General features: G+C 39.0%; 1 long non-coding RNA gene across 50 annotated transcripts in view; it reads left to right on the top strand.

The window, feature by feature from the left end:
* Positions 1–17994, top strand: part of LOC102168027 (uncharacterized) — a 204251-nt gene that overhangs the window by 61310 nt on the left and 124947 nt on the right. For 45 of the 50 annotated variants that reach the window (XR_014803622.1, XR_014803626.1, XR_014803620.1 and 42 more), the window contains one exon: positions 3585–3662. The exons of 2 other annotated variants lie outside the window; for them this stretch is intronic. This is a non-coding gene — a long non-coding RNA (uncharacterized LOC102168027). Of the gene's footprint in view, positions 1–307; positions 391–3584; positions 3663–17994 lie in introns of all 50 variants that reach the window. 3 more of the 50 variants (XR_014803623.1, XR_014803601.1, XR_014803586.1) reach the window with 1 other exon arrangement.

Below are 17994 nucleotides of genomic sequence, written 5' to 3'. Positions count from 1 at the left end.
GATTCCATTTATATAAGATGTCCAGAACTGGCCAAACCATAGAGACAGAAAATATTTAGTGGCTTCCAGGGACCAGGGGGGAGGAAGAAGGATGGAAAGTGCTTATGGGTGAAAGAATTCTTTTTGAGGTGATAAAAATGTTTTAAAACTATATACTGGTGATGATTGCACAACTTCGTGAATATACTAAAAAATTAATTATACCATTTTATTTATTTATTTTTGTCTTTTTTTCTATTTTTTTAATTACTCAATGAATTTTTTACATTAATAGTTGTACAATGATCATCACAATACAATTTTATAGGATTTCCATCCCACACCCTCAGCACATCTCCCCACCACCTGAACTGTCTCCTTTGAAGCCCATAAGTTCTTCAAAGTCTATGAGTCAGTATCTGTTCTGCCAAGAAGTTCATTCTGTCCTTTTTTCAGATTCCGCATGTCAGAGAAAGCATTTGATACTGGTGTCTCATTGTCTGACTGACTTCACTTAGCATGATAATTTCTAGGTCCATCCATGTTGCTAAAAATGCCGGTATTTCGTTCCTTTTAATGGCTGAGTCATATTCCATTGTGTATATGTACCACCTCTTCTTGATCCACTCCTCTGTCCATGGGCATTTAGCTTGTTTCCATGTCTTGGCTGTTGAAAATAGTGCTGCAATGAACATCAGAGTACATGTGTCTTTTTGAGTCATGGTTTTCTCTGGATAGATGCCCAGGAGTGGGATTGCTGGATCAAATGGTAATTCTATGTTTAGTTTTCTGAGGCATCTCCATCCTGTTTTCCACAGTGGTTGCACCAATTTACAATCCCACCAACAGTGTACTAGGTTTTTTTTTTTTTCTCCACACCCTCTCCAGCACTTAACTGTTTGTAGAGTTTTTGATGCTGGCCATTCTGGCTGGTGTAAGGTGGTAGGTACCTCATAGTGGTTTGGATTTGCATTTCTCTAATGATGGGTGATGTTGAACATCTCTTCATGTGTGTTTTGGCCATCCGTATGTCTTCTTTGAAGAATTGTCTGTTTAGATCTTCTGCCCATTTTTTGGTGGGGTTGTTTGTTTTTTGATGTTCAGCAGTAGGAGGTATTTATAAATTTTGGAGATTAACCCCTGTCATTACTGTTATTACTCTAAGAGGTGGATCTGAGAAGATGTTGCTGTCATTTATGTTGGAGAATGTTTGGCCTATGGCTTCCTCTAAGAGTTTTATAGTGTCTGTCTTATATCTAGGTCTTTAATCCATTTTGAGTTTATTTTTGTGTATGGTGTTAGGAGTGTTCTAATTTCATTCTTTTCCGTGTGGCTGTCCAGTTTTCCCAGCACCACTTATTGAACAAGCTGTCTTTCCTCCATTGTATATTCTTTCCTCCTTTGTCATAGATGAGTTGGCTGTAGGTGCATGGGTTTAATTCTGGGCTTTCTACCCTATTCCACTGATCTTTATTTCTGTCTTTGTGCCAGTACCATATGGTTTTGATGACTGTTGCTTTGTAGAATAGTCTGAAATGAGGAAGCCTGATTCCTCTAGCTCTGTTTTTCTTTTTCAGGAAATCTTTGGCTATTCTGGGTCTTGTGTGCTTCCAAACAAACTTTAAAATATTTTGTTCAAGTTCTGTGAAAAATGTCCTTGGTAATTTGATAGGGATTGCATTGAATCTGTAGATTGCCTTGGGTAGTATAGTCATTTTGAGAACATTGACTCTTCCAATCCAAGAGCATGGTATGTCTTTCCACCTATTTGTGTCATCTTTGATTTCTTTCATCAGTGTCTTGTAGGTTTTAGAGTACAGGTCTTTTGTCTCTTTAGGTAGGTTTACCCTTAGGTATTTTATTCTTTTGGATGCGATAGTAAACGGAATTGCTTCCTTAATTTCTCTTTCTGCTCTTTCATTGTTAGTGTATAGAAATGCTGTTGATTTCTGTGTATTAATTTTGTATCCTGCGACTTTGCCAAATTCATGGATGAGCTCTAACAGTTTTGTGGTAGCGTCTTTAGGATTCTCTAGGTATAGTATCATGTCATCTGCAAATAGTGATAGTTTTACTTTCTTTCCAATTTGGATTCCTTTTATCTCTTTTACTTCTTTGACAGCTGTGGCTAGGACTTCCAAAACTATGTTGAATAGCAGTGGGGAGTGTGGATGTCCTTGTCTTGTCCCTGATCTTAGTGGGAATTCTTTCAGCTTTTCACCATTGAGAATGATGTTCACTGTGGGTTTGTCATATATGGCCTTTACTATGTTGAGGTAGGTTCTCTCTATGCCCACTTTCTGAAGGATTTTTATCAGAAATGGGTGTTGGATTTTGTCAAAGGCTTTTTCTGCATCTATTGAGAGGATCATATGGTTTTTATTCTTCAGTTTGTCAATGTGCTGTATCACACTGATTGATTTGTGGATATTGAAGAACCCTTGCATCAAAAAGCTGGTTCTTTGAAAAGATCAACAAAATTGATAAACCCTTAGCCAGACTTATCAAGAAAAAAAGAGAGAAGGCTCAAATCTGTAAAATTAGAAATGAAAAAGAAGAAGTAACAACAGACATCACAGAAATAAAAAGGATCATAAGAGACTACTATATGCAACTATACACAATAAAACGGAAAACCTAGAAGAAATGGACAAATTCTTAGAAAAGTACAATCTTCCAAGACTAAACCAAGATGAAATAGAAAAGATGAATGGACCAGTGACAAGTACTGAAATTGAGAGTATGATTAAAAAACTTCCAACAAACAAAAGTCCAGGACCAGATGGCTTCACAGGTGAATTCTATCAGACATTTAGAGAAGAGCTAACACCTCTCCTTCTGAAACTATTTCAAAAAATTGCAGAGGAAGGAATACTCCTAAACTCATTTTGTGAGGCCGCCATCACCCTGATACCAAAACCAGACAAAGACTCCACAAAAAAAGAAAACTACAGGCCAATTTCACAATTGAACATAGATGCAAAGATCCTCAACAAAATACTAGCAAACCGCATCCAACAATACATTAGAAGGATTGTACATCGTGATCAAGTGGAATTTATTTTTGTCTTTTTAGGGCGGCACCCATGGCATATGGAGGTTCCCGGACCAGGGTTCTAATCATAGCTACAGCTGCCAGCCTACGCCAGAGCCACAGCAGTGTCAGATCCAAGCCACATCTGCGACCTACACCACAGCTCACGGCAACGCCGGATCCTTAACCCACAGAGTGAGGCCATGGATGGAACCTGAAACCTCATGGTTCCTACTCGGATTCGTTTCTGCTGCGCCACAATGGGATCTCCAAATTATACCACTTTAAAAGGGTGAACTTTATGGTACTGAATTATTTCTCAAAAAGCTGTTATAAAAAATATTTATCGACTGCCCATTTTGTGCTGGAAACTCAGTTCTAAATGCTGGAAATAATGAAGTGAAGATATTAAAGACCCTGCTCTCAAAAAACTTAGAATAAAGAGATGTATCTGCTGAGTCTAAGCTTGTGTACCTGACAGAATGTACATAGATTAGGATCCTATCATCAAGGGAAAATTTGTCACAATAGTTTTCTCTCATGGTAATCCTCACTCCACCCTTCTCTGCAGGCTTTTCTACTAAAAAAGAAGGAAGTGTCACAGAAGTAAAAGAGGAGAAGCTGTCATTGAGTACAAGACTTTTAAGAGGTGAGAGTGAATAAAATTATCGCATGCTGCAGAGAGGTCAAGAAACATGGATTAAAACACAGACCTTGGGAGTTCCACTGTGGCACAGTGGGTTAAGAGTCCAGCTGCAGGGGCTCAGATCAATGGGGAGGAGTAAGTTCAATCCCCGGCCTAGCACAGTGGGTTGAAGGGTCCAGTGTTACTGCACTGAGGCATAGGTTGCAGCTGCAGCTCAGATTCAATCCCTGGCCTGAGAACTTCTATATACTGCAAGTAGGGCCATTAAAACAAACAAAAAAACCCATAGGCCTTGGTTTTGACTCTTTGGAGGACCATGGTTATCACCTTGTATAGTTTCAGAACAATTTTGTAATGGATATACATGGCATAGTGTCTGACACATAGTAGTTTCTAAAGAAATGTCTGTTGGATTGAGAATAGTGTGCTGTGAGAAAGTAAAGACCAAAAATAAAGATAATGCTTCTGACAAGTTTGTTTGAGGAGGGAAATTCGAGGGACCACGAGTTATTGGAGTTTATTTTTTAGTATGAGAGAAATTGACTATCGTCAGAAAACATGTTGCTAGTAGAGAACAAAAGTTTGAATATAGTGGAAAGAGAGAAGATAGCAAGGTCTGTAAAATGTAGGAGGGTTCCTCTGAGATTAAGTTAGACCTGTAGGTACAGGTATATTTTCAGAAGTGGGAAAGAAGTTTTAGAAAATGTCTGATGGCATCAAGTTTCTTTATTAATCAGAAAACTAAATCAACTGCAAAAAAAAAAATGAGGTTGGGTAATAGAGAACAAAGAGGAGGACTTGAAGAAAATTTGGAAAGAGCTATAAGGATTAAAATATAACTTGCCAAAGACAAGAAAAAGGATTGCCAGGACATGCAGAGGTTTCAAATGTAACTAATAAAATTATTCATAAATGTACCTAAAGGCTTAATATTTTGAAGTTTTCTTGGGCATACTTTCTTTAAAATGTTTTCCAACAATTATTTAACTTCAGAAATAAAAAGATAAAGAAGATAAGTTAATTCTATGTTGGCATTTTCTTATATATATGGATATTATTATTTTCAGGACTCAAGAGTGGTATTTCAGATTATAAGTTATACTTAATATTGGTTTTCTTTTATAAAACTGTCCATCATGGAGTTCCCGTTGTGGTGCAGCAGAAACGAATCTGACCAGGAACCATGAGGTTGTGGGTTCAATCCCTGGCCTTGCTCAGTGGCTTAAGGATCCAGCGTTGCTGTGAGCTATGGTGTAGGTCGCAGATGTGACTCGGATCCTACACTGCTGTGGCTGTGGCATAAGCTGGCAGCTGTACCTCTGATTTGACCCGCAGCCTGGGAACCTCCATATGCTGTGGATGTGGCCTTAAAAAGCAAAAACAGCAACAACAACCACAAAACTGTCAATCATAACTTGCATAACTCAGACATCATCTTGGTTCTCTGGGGCCACCTGAAACGTGGATGAGCTTGACTTAATCTGTCATCATCCTGTGGATTATAGATGTCCAAAGTTTTCCTCAAGACATGTATTCCTGGAGGTCTTGAGATCTCATAATAATTTTTGAATCTGTGCTCTTGCTTCCATTTACTTAGTGTAATTTACAAATCATTCATCATCCTGTTCATGTTGCCTGTTTCACATCATGTTAGCCCAGTTTTAGATTTTGTGGTTTTTTTTTTTCCTGGATGGCCTTTAAAAACATTCACAGAGACATTTATATGTAGAGATTACTTTACTGAAGGTGGTAATGGGCAGGGATTCTCATATCACAGCAGTAGAAAACAACTCAACTTGACGTCAGCTTCCTGTATTTTTCCTACGCTTCTAATTTTTCTTGTCCTCTCCTCTAAGGAACAAAACTTCAGTTTCTCCAGCTCTTTAGTAGTAGAGCAATTTAGCTCTCTATGTCCCCTACCACTAAACTCATCTTGAAATTACATTGTGGCCTATCCAAGGCCAGTAAAGTGACCACAGGACACATGGGGCTTCTTTAGAAATCCTTTTTGCATCCTTCACATTAGTCTTTAGGCAACTTCATTGTATTCCCTTTTGTATAATTGTCATAATCTATAAAACATCTCAAGTTTTCGAAGAAGTCCATATTTTTCATTAAAGCACTAAAGTCACATCATCTTTGGTATTTTAATTTAAACTGTGGTCTCGGAGTTACTGTTGTGGCTGAATGGGTTAAGAACCTGACGTAGTATCTGTGAGGATGTGGGTTCAATCCCTGGCCTCACTCAGTGGGTTAAGAATCCAGCATTGCCACAAGTTGTGGCATAGGTTGCAGATGTGGCTCAGATCCCATGATGCTGTGGCTGTGGTGTAGGCTGGTAGCGGCAGTTCTGATTCAACCCCTAGCCCAAGAACTTCCATATGCCATGGGAATAGCCATAAAAAGAAAAAAAAAGAAAGAAATTTGTGGGCTCTAACTGACCATCATGGTACACTATCATTACATATTCCTAAAAATCCCTATGTCAGATTTCCTAATCCTCTTTACCAAGAGAAGAAAACACAGAATTTACTTTGGTAACAGCTATGCCCCATTTTTCTTAGGTTAATGGAGCTTTCAAAGTCCTATCTCTTTTCCTGAGGGTAGTTTTTTTGAGCCCTGTGTAAGAAATCGAGAAAGTTGGGTTTATGTCATTAAACCAGCCACTAGCTGTTTTTGTCAGCTAAATGATATAACTGAACCTAATTGTTCATTAACTGCCTCCTCAGCAGAATGAATAAGAAAAAAAAGGGAACTATTTGAGAACTGTAAAGTAAAATCTTTCTTATAAGATGTGAATGCAGTGAAATGTCCCACTGAGTCCAGGATGCTGCTTTCAAGGTCCAGAAGGGATAGTGAGGAAGGTGACAAGGACATAATTATATGCTGCCTTCCCCAAGTGGACTGGTATCTAACATACCAACAAGAATAAACAGGAAGTATTTTAACAGGAGGATGAGAAGGATCCTGTAATTTGAGCAAACGGATATTCTTATTTCTGTGAAAAACACCCTTGTAGGGTAAACACAGTAGACTTTTTCAGATTCAGGATGGTTCAGCTCTTACATTAATGGAATTTTAACTTAATGAAAAAGATTTCATATTGTGACTACAAAATATGACTAAAAATTATTATACTAATGTTAATAAAAGTAATATGGTAAAATGCCTGAAGCATGAATAGTCTAAAAAAGTCATTACAAAGAGCCCCTACCCATGTCTGTAATGTGAAGTTGTAAGGCAGAGAAAGTGGAGAGATCACCACCTGCTTGAGCAGCTTAAATTTCGGTGAAAGAGTCCCTAGGTTTTATGAAGAAGGAGAAATGGATGACTAGACTATCAGAAGATTAAGAAGCCTGGAAAGACTTTTGACAGGCAAGAGCACCAGTGGCCACATGTGTAAGAACATCTTAGCTGATACTCTTTGTTATTTTGACTCTATAAATGCTAGTAGTGTTGTATTTCTCTTTTGGACATTGTAAATTGTAAACATCAATGATCAGACTTTTTCTAGAACCTTCTGAGAAGTCAGAGAATCCTTCAGAAATAGAAAGCTAAAACAAAAAAAAAAAATGAATGGAATATTGATTGAAATTGAACTATGTGCATGTCCAGTTAGTCACAACTGAATTGTGGAAAATAAAAACAACAGTAACTACAATTTAGAGTACCTATCTCATACTACATTCTGTACTATGCATTTTACAAATGGAACCTGATTTAATTTACATAATAAGCGAGGTGCATATTTTGTCAGATTTGCAAGTGGAAGAAATTGAGGTTAATTAGGTGTGTTTCAAAGACTAGAATCTGAAGCATAAATGAGAAGTTCCAAACAGGCATGTTTGTGCAGGAGACGCTTACTAAGCTCTGAGCCCAGGGATGATTAGATGATACTATCTACTTTGTGCTTTATAGCAGAGATTAAGACTTGGGCCTCATTTGGGATATTAATGGAGAAGTAATTATTAAAATCTTGTCCTCACCTTGCTATCTTTTCAAGCACACATCATTCACTGATATCACTATGCTAAACAAATGAATCAAATCTCAAATCCCATAGAATTACATTCTAGTGAAGGAAACAGATCATAAACAAGTAAAAAAAAATTAAAGTAATTTCAGATAGTGATATCACTATGAAGAAAACGTGATTGTGAAATGGGGGAGGTTAATTTAATTAGGGGGGTTGCTTGAGGAATAACCCTGAGCTTATTCTCAAATAATAAAGAAGTTGGCCATATGGCAATAAGACATGGCAGAAAAACATTTCAGATAAAGTAAATATTTGGGAAATAATTTGATTGTTAAATGCAGATGCCTGTTTTGAGATTGGCAATATTTTGGTGAATAAAAAGAGCTTTGGTCTGTCTTGTTTCTCTTAACTCTTCTAGTATTCAAACACTCAGTGGTCTAGTCTGCTTCTAAGATCACACTATAAATATATTTGGTGGCCTCTTGTATAGAGACCTATTATGGTCTTCTCAGCTTCTGTCTCACCTCCCAAAGGAGAAAGGCATTTTCCTAGCTGAGGTAATTGTTTATAAAGACATCTGCAGTGATTCCTTCCATCTGTGGACAAGTGTTTCTTTGCAACTGTAACTTTGATACTTCTCTTATCAAGAAATTAAATTCTTTCTCCACACCCTTGAATCTGGGCTGACCTTGTGACATAGAATGCAGTGGAAGTAACATTGTTGGGCTCATGAGGGTAGGCTTCCAAAGGCCTTTGAAGCTTCTATTCTTGTCTTCTTGGAACACTGACATTACCGTGTGAAAAAGCCTAGCCAATCTCCTTGAGAATGAGAGACCATATGGAAACAGAGGCCCAACCAAAGCCACCACCAATCATTAGACTTTTGAGTAAGACCATCTTGGACCATACATCCCTAATGACTTCTGGACAATAATTTCTATAATGAATGACCATCAACAGAATGAGTAAGATCATTAGAGGAACCACCTTACTGAACTCAGCTCAAATTTCTGACCCATAGAATTATATGCAAATGAAATGTTTGCCATTTTAAGCCACTAAGTTTGTTATGCAGCAGTAGATCATTAAAAAAGTAGCTATTAGACCTTAAAGGTTACTGTAAGGTGTCAGAAGACCTTGGGCTCACCTCCTATCACAGGCACACGAAAATTACAACTATTTACAGAGCAACTATGGATGAGAAAGACTGGAAGCTACCAGAAAAGATCTTCTACAACTAAAGATATAAAGAAGGAACCACAATGAGATGGGTAGGAGGGGGCGGATTCACAATATAGCTAAGATCTGTATTCTAGATTCAAAAGCCATAAAGAGGAGAATAATTACAATTATACATATTCTCCCCAAGGAGCAAAGGGTCTTAGTTCCATATCAGGCTTCCTAGCTCAGGGGTCCTGCACTGGGAAGATATGCCAGTGGAGCTTACTTTCAGGAGACCCAGAGGGATGAGGGAAATAGATACTCCACTCTTAAAGGGCACACAATAATCTCATGTACTCTAGAACCCAGGCAGAAGCAGTAATTTGAAAGAAGGCTGAATCAGACCATCTGCTGATCTTGGAGAATCTCCCAGAGAGGCAGGCGGAAACTGGTGCTACCAAGTGCCATTTTGGAATTCTCCTTCTAGCTTATTAGCTTTGGGACTCAACTCTGCCCCTGCCCACCAGCCTAGAGGTACCAGTACATCTCAGGCTAAGCAACTAGCCAAGTGGGGACATAGCCCCATCCAACAGCAGGCAGGCTGTCTTAAGATCCTCTGAGCCCAAAGCCACCCCTAAACATGGCCCTTCCCACTAGTGAGTGGACCCCAGGACCACCACAGCCTCTCAGCCTATCATGGCAGGAAACAGCCCAACCAACAGCAGACCAGCACCAGCCCTGGGCTTGCTCAACAACTACAGCTCTATGACACCTTAAGTTCCTCAGCCAGATCCCCTGGGGCCTAACCCTACTCACCAGCAGACTGATACCAGCATTGAGACCCACAGTGCGTTGTAGTTGGAGACCCTAGGACTTAGCTCCACCCACCAGAGGACTGGAAATAGCTCTTGGACCTTCTGGCTGTGGCTGCTACCACAAACAGGCCAACACCAGCACTGAGATACTTTGGATTCCTCTGCCAGCCACCTCAGGATCCAGCCCTGCTCCCCTGTAAGGCTAGCATCAGCTTTTGGACACCCTGAACCCAAAGCCATCTGTGTCAGGAACCAGCTCCACCCACCATCAGACTGGCACTAGACCCAGGAAATATGGCTACAGACCACCCACACTAGAACTTGGCTCTGCCTCTCAGTAAGCCAGCACTAGGCCCAGGAAACCCCATGTTTCCACAGCCAGCCACCTCATGAACTGGCCCCACCAGTCAGCAGCCAGCAGTCTCAACCCAAGGCAGGCCTGGCAACCAGCCAGACTAGGAGTCAGCCATGCCTATTAGGCTGCCCATAGTAGTCAGCCTGCCACAACAGAAGAATCTGTGCGGCCCACACTGGATGCAACCCTAGAGCATATAGCTTTGTGAAAAGAGGGTAATGCACTGCTAGGATGCATAGCACTTCTCCTAAAAAAGGCCACTTCTGCAAGGTAAGGAAATGTACAATCTACTGTACAGAAATAAAAAAAGCAAATTAGGGAAAATGATGTAACAGAGGAATGTATTCTAAATGAAGAACAGGATTTAACCCCAGAAGAAGAACTACATGGAGATAGGTAATATACCAGATAAAAAAGTTCAAGGATATGATTGTAAATATGATCAAAGAACGTAGGAGAAGAATGAATGAATAACATGAGAAGATGGAAAATTTTAATAAAGACTTAGAAAACATAAGGAGAACCAAAGATGAAAAATACACTAGAAAGAGTCAACAGTAGATCGATATAGAAGAATGGATCATGTATTAAAAGACGGAATAGTGGAAATCACTGAAGCTGAAAAGAAAAAAAAAGAATAAAAAGAAATGAAGACAGGAGTTCTCTTCGTGGCTCAGTGGTTAACGAACCTGGCCTTGCTCAGTGGGTTAAGTATCTGTTGTTGCCATGAGCTCTGGTGTAGGTCACAGATGTGGCTTGGATCCTGTGTCACTGTGGCTGTGGTGTAGGCCGGCAGCTATAGCTCTGATTAGACCCCTAGCCTGGGAACCTCCATATATCTTGGGTGCAGCCCTAAAAAGACAAAAAAAAAAAAAAAAAAAGGAGAAGAAGAAAAAAATGAGGACAATTTAAAAGACTTCTGGGACAATACTGAGTATACTAACATTCACATTATAGGGATCCCAGAAGAACAAAAGAAAGAGAAAGGGACAGAAAACATATTTGAAGACCTAATAATTGAAAACTTTTCTAATTTGGGAAAGAAGGAAGCAGATTCAGGTCCAGGAAACACAGAATCCCAAAGAGGACCACACCAAGACACATTTTAATTAAAATGGCAAAAATTAAAGATAATGAGAGAATTGTAAAAGCAGCAAAAAAAAAAAAAAAAAAAAAAAAAAAAAGCAACAAGTAATATATGAGGGAACTCTCATAAGGCTATCAGTTGATTTTCAGCAGAAACTCTGCAGCCCAGAGGGGAGTGGCAAGATGTATTTAAAGTGATGAAAGGGAAAAAACCTACAACCAAGAATACTCTACCCACCAAGGCTTTCATTCAGATTTGATGGAGAGATCAAGTTTTACAGACAAAAGCTAAAAGAGTTCAGCATCACCAGACCAGCTTTATAAGAATGTTACAGAGGAGTTCCTGTTGTGGCTTAGTAGGTTAGGAACCCAACACAGTGTCCGTGAGGATGCGGATGTGATCCCTGGCCTTGCTCAGTGGGTTTAGGAACCAGTGTTGCTGCAAGCTGTAATGTAGATCGCAGATGTGTCTCAGATCCAGTGTTGCTGTGGCCATGATGCAGGCCTGCAGCTGCAGCTCTTATTCAGCCCCTACCCTGGGAAATTCCATATGCTGCAGGTACAGCCATACAAAGAAAAAGCATGTTAAAGGGACTTCTCTAAGCAAAAAAGAAAAGGTTACAAACAGAAACATTAAAATTACAAAAGGATAAAGCTCATCAGTAAAGGCAAATATACATTAAAGGTAGTAAATCAACCATGTACAAAGCTAGTAGGAAGGTTAAAAGACAAAATAGTAATAGTAATATCTGTAATAAATAGTCAAAGAATACACAAAACAAAAAGATATAAAATATGATGTCAAAATCAGTAATTGTGGGGGGAGCAGAGTAAAAATGCAGGGTTTTGTGTGTGTGTGTGTGTGTGTGTGTGTGTGTGTCTTTTTGCTATTTCTTTGGGCCGCTCCCGCGGCATATGGAGGTTCCCAGGCTAGGGGTCGAATCGGAACTGTAGCCACTGGCCTACGCCAGAGCCACAGCAACGCGGGATCCGAGCCGCGTCTGCAACCTACACCACAGCTCACAGCAACGCCAGATCCTTAACCCACTGAGCAAGGGCAGGGACCGAACCCGCAACCTCATGGTTCCTAGTCGGATTTGTTAACCACTGCGCCACGACGGGAACTCTGGTTTTTAAAATGCATTTGAAATTGAGAAATCAGCAACCTAAGGAGTTCCCTGGTGGTCTAGTGATTAGGACTTGGCATTTTCATCACTGAAGCCTGAGTTCAATCCCTGGTCTGGAATTGAAATCCTATATCAAGATGCTGCACACTACAACCAAGAAACAAAGAAGAGAACAGCAATTTAAAATAATTTCATATACATAGGTTGCTGTGTATAAACCTCATGGTAACCAGAAACCAAAAATCTATAATAGTTACACACATACACAAAAGAGAAAGAAATTAAAGTATAGCACTAAAGAGTCATCAAATCAAAAGGGAAGAGAACAAAGGAAGAAGAAAGAAAAAAGTACTACAAAAACAATCCTAAAACAATTAAGAAATTGTCAATTAGTACATACCTATAAATAATTACTTTAAATATAAATGTAATAAAACCTCCAATCTAAAGACAGAGTGGCTGAATGGATATCAAAAGAAGATATATATATCTCCTGCAAAAGACTTAAAATCTAAAGACACACAGAATGAAAGTGAAAGGGATGGAAAAAGGTATTCCATGCAAAGGGAAATCAGAAGAGAGTGGGGGTAGCAATACTTAGACAAAATAGACTTAAAGCAAAACAGACTTTGTAACAAGAGACAAGAACATTACATAATAGTAAAAGGATCAATCCCATGAGAAGATATAAAATTATAAATATATATGCACTCAACATAGGAGCATTTACTTACATTAAAAAATACATTAACAGGAGTTCCATTGTGGCTCAATGGTAATGAACCTGACTAATATCCATGAGGATGTGGGTTTGATCCATGGCTTCACTCAGTGGGTTAAGGATCCAGTGTTGCTGTTGAGCTGCTGTGTAGGTTGCAGATGCAGCTCGGATCTGGCATTGCTCTGGCTCTGGCTTAGACTGGCAGCTACAGCTCTGATTCGACCCCTAGCCTAGGAATTTCCATATGCCGCAGTGCTGCCCGAAATATATATATATATATATATATATATATGTATATGTATGTATATATGTATATGTGTGTGTATGTATATATGTATATGTGTGTGTGTGTTTGTGTATAAAATTCCATATCAGGTATCTTTTTCTAGGATTCTTCCTTATCAGTTTCTATACCTGAAAGGCCAAGAGCGGAATGTGTAACCAAATATAGGTTTGCATGACTGATGCACAGTGAGGTCAAACAAACTGAAACATTGGAATTTGGAACTGAGAAAGGTTTATTTTGCCCATGCTCAAATCCCCAATAATTTTTGTAGAAAGGCTTTTATAGGCAAAATTTAGGGTGAGGGCTGCAGGATGTGTGACCTTCTTCTGATTGGTTGGTGGTGAGATAACAGGGTGGTACTGCAAGATCTATGCTCACTCTGAAGTTCCATTCTCTGCCTGCATGGGGTCCTTAGTCCCTTAGAACAGAACTCTAAGATATTATGTTTATCCTTTGAGGGGGAACCAGGATCCTGCACTAGTTTCTTGACAGTTCCTATTTTCTTCCTGCATTCCATTACTTCCCTGAATAGCAACTGTTTGAATCTGCTTTTTGATATTCAGACAGACATAGAGAAAGAGTTTGATATACATTTGATACAAATTTGATATACAGACAGAGTTCTTAGCACCCCTGTTAACATCCAGGTAGGGAGATGGGTGAAAAAAGTTTTCTTGCAGTAACTGATCCCTTAGGATCATTAGGGAGTAATCCAGTAAAGATGAAGAGGAAAGGGCATTAAATTTCAAATGGTATACAAAAAAATGTGGAAGGTTGAGAGAACATGGTTATGTGAATCTGAATGGGGAAATTAAACTGACATAAGAAGTGGTCAAAGGAAGTTACTATTTCTAAGGAAAACATCACCAATTTTATGAATACTCAAGAGGTAAATTCTTCTCAGAGCTCTATGTTTATTTTGATGATCTTGTACTTTAATTATGGCATTCACAAACCCCTCCTCCCTGTGTTTTTCTTTTTTACCATGGCTACTAGGAAGCTTAGTGTGTGGTTTTGTATTTAATTGTGGTAGCTTCTTTTGAGACTTGTTTTTCTGAAATAGCTATGTTATCTTTATTTTCACTTCTTTCTTGGTTATTTGTTTTTAATTGTTTTTCTCTTAAGTTGTCTTTAAAAAATTATCTGTGCTTATTTATTGATGGCCTGAGAGAGTCCCTAATATGGAAGAGAGGGAAACTCCAGAACAAACTGTCTCTGCTTCTGCTTCTGGCCAGGACTGTCGCTGTAATGACCACTATCTTTTTTATGGCTGTAGAGAGTAATTTTTGGTGTTGAGACATGTGATTCCATGGCTTGACCACTTAATTAAAATGTTGGAGCTTAGATGTGACAAGCCAAAATGGAGACTGTTGCTTAAGCATAGAATCACTTTTTATAATAATCAAAGAATTTATTTTATTTCTTCCGTGATTCAAAGTTTAAATAACCTTTTTATATTCCACATAAAATATACAGGCTTAAAGTTGCCAGGAAGGTATTTTTTGGAATTCTAATCTTTTTTCTTGATTGACTGATTCTAAAAAATGGGATAAAGTGCCTCCCCTAAATTCCTGAATGTAAATTATTTTTTTCAGACCTATAGTCACTCGATCTGTTAAACAAACATTTTCCCCATAAGCCATACTCAAATTATTTTTGAAAGTCACAGCCAAACAAAAATATTTAGTAAGCATATTCGTTGTACCAGGCATTTTAGCAGGTATCAGGATTATAAAAATAAATGTTTATAGCCAGGTAAAGGAAACAAATACTTTTTTAAATTGTTATGACATTGTTAGGGGCTCAATGTTTGTATCCCTCCCCAAGTTCATATGTTGAAATCTTAACCATTCATGTGATGGTATTAGGAGATGGGACCTTAGGAAGGTTTTTAGGTCATAATGGTGGAATCCTAATGGATGGGATTAGTGCCTTTATAAAAGGGCCCCCAGGGAGAGCTCCATCCCTTCTTCCATTTGAAGACACAGTGAGCAAATGACCATATATGAACCAGGAAGCAGGTTTTACCAAACATCAAATCTGCAGGTACCTTGATCTTGGACCTACTAGCCTCCAGAACTGTGAGTAAATTTCTAGAAGTAAATTTCTACTGTTTATAAGTGATCCAGTTTATGGTATTCTTTTAAAGTAGCCCAAACTGACTAAGACAGACACAGCTGGTAAGTACAAAAGTAGTGTTCTCCCATGAATGTGTCCTAGAGAAGCAGACACTTGAGCCAGCTCTTAATCAATGAGTGACAGGGAGTTTGCCAAGCAGCTCTCTGTGCTAAAGAGTGTGGATTGTGGTGAGGAAGGAATTGCATATGCAATCTTTCTAGAAGAGCAATCTGGTCAGACTAGCTGGACTCTAAAATATGGTAAGGTCCTTTGTGATGGCAGAATCCAGAGTGAAGGATTATCAGAAAGATCTAAGAGCTGGGGTCAAGGTCTTTTTAAGGCAAGACACTAATATTTTTTTTATCCTTATATTTCCTATAGGACTTTATATGAAGGAGGATTAATAAAACCTAGAAATAACACAAGCCTCTTTACAAAGTAAATAAGTCTACAAGAGAACCTTAGCTTTCTCCCAGAGTTAAATCCACATCTAGATGCCTGAGATATTTATCACTGAAGTCACTTTAATATGATGTAAAGAGAGATGTAAGATTAGTAAGAATTGAGATGGGTTTGAATGTGCTGGCTAAGATAGCTATAGTTCTTGTTCTTTGATTTTTTTTTTCTGTTTTTGGATGTTATAATAATTATAAAATAGCAGTTTGATAATAGTGAATACTATAATTTGGAAGATCTTGTAATTTCCAAGAGGGAACACTGAGTAAAGCATTAAAGTAATTTTCTACAATGTGCCTCAGTTTGGTTATGGTATTATTATTTAGCACTACATTATTTTCTGTTTACTATTATACATAATCACGACAGTGAACTTAGGCTTGAATGCCAGAATTGCTCATATGCCATGGCTGTGTTAGTTTGCAGAGAACTGACATGCCTGTGAGTTCATGCTGGATGTTTTCATGACTGATTGCAAAGCATGCAGTGACTGTGTAGCCTGTCACTCCAATATGTTATACAGTACTTATTTTGTGTATTTGGACTTTACCCATATGGTACAAAAATATCACCAAGGTAAACTCTGTCAGAGTTCCCTGGTGGCTCAGTGGGTTAAGGATCTGGCACTGTCACTGCTGTGGCTTGGATCATTGCTGTGGGGCAGGTTCAGTCCCTAGCCCAGAAATTTTTGCGTGCTATAGGAACAGCCCCCCCCCCCAAAAAAAAAGTCTTGCCTAAAAAGATAATTTTTATAGTTTATTCATTTAACCATCACACTTCCCTTTTTCCTTGTTTCTCTATTGCTTGAGCGGTAAGTTAAAGTACTCAAAATTCTCACTGAATTTGTACCATGTGACCCTGTTTCACATGAGAACAGATATTACTCTGCATAGGAATAGATGTGGAGATTTTTGTTGTTGTCGTTGTTATTGTTGGCTGCACCCTCAGCATATAGAAATTCCCTGGGCAAGGATCAAACCCATCCCGCAGCAGTGACAATGCTGGATCCTTAACCCACTGAGCCACCAGGGAACTCCTAAATGTGTTTTTTAAGGGTTTCAAGTCAGGATTTTAAATTCAGTTTTTCTGTTCCTTCCATTATCAGACAGTAGTGTCCACAGAAAATATGTTGGCTCCAAAGAATAATCAAATAACTCTTAGGAAGGCAGCAAATCCTTTAAAGTAACCATTATAAAGGAAAATATCATTGTTAATGTTTCCCTGAGAAAATAAAATAAAATGAAATATAGCTTTATACTACCATTAGAAATTATTTCACAGGCAGACGTTTTCAAATGCTGCCCATAAATATGTAAACCTTTATAATATAGTATGGTCTTTGTATTAACTTACCAACTTCCTTTCTACTTCCTCGCCCATGAAATTTCTGGTCAAGTCTTAGGTTTTTCTTGCCATTCAGGAGGGTATCATGTGCTCTTGCCTTAGGACCTTTGCATTCAACTTGTCCTTCCTCTGTGTTTAAACAAGCTTCTATTGACTCCCCACACCCCCACCTCCTCACTACTATTTTGCTTACATTCAGACTGATCTCTTTCTCTCTCTCTCTCTCTTTTTTTTTTTTTTTTGGTCTTTTCAGGGCCACATCCACGGCATATGGGGGTTCCCAGGCTAGGGGTCAAATTGGAGCTGCAGCCACCAGCCTACAGCCACAGCAATGCCAGATCTGAGCCATGTCTGCAACCTACACCACAGCATGGAAAGTAACATAATGTCATTTCTATCAAAGGAAATCTTGGTTACCCCATTTTGCTCCATTTTCGGCTAAATCAACCTGCGATCCCCTTCCTCTTTACCTCTTCTCCCAGTAACAATTTGTTTCAAATTAGCCAACCTGGAAGAATGTGAGCCCTGACCCGACCAATGGGAAGGGGACAGGTACATCACCTGCGTCAGGGATAAATAGGGGAGGGTCCTTTGTTCGGTGCCCGCACTTTTTGGAGCACCTGCGCCCTTCTGCCGAAGTAAAGAGCCTTGTCGAGATCTCCCCGTGTTCATGTGTCTCATTTTTCGACACTGACTATCCGAGCCATGTCCCCAACAACAGCTCACGGCAACGCCAAATCCTTACCCCACTGAACGAGGCCAGGGATCGAACCCATGTCCTCATGGATACTATTCAGATTCATTTCCACTGAGCCATGACAGGAACTCCACATCAAGACTGATTTCATAAGGAAGATCTAACACAGAGATTTTATCACAGAATTACTACT

This window comes from Sus scrofa, chromosome 5 (assembly GCF_054392235.1).
Source record: "Sus scrofa isolate SSC_HxYL_T2T_F1_AM1 chromosome 5, Sscrofa_HxYL_maternal_Yorkshire_Landrace_v2.0, whole genome shotgun sequence".
NCBI lineage: Eukaryota > Metazoa > Chordata > Mammalia > Artiodactyla > Suidae > Sus > Sus scrofa.
This window is presented reverse-complemented; position numbering and strand designations above follow the sequence as displayed.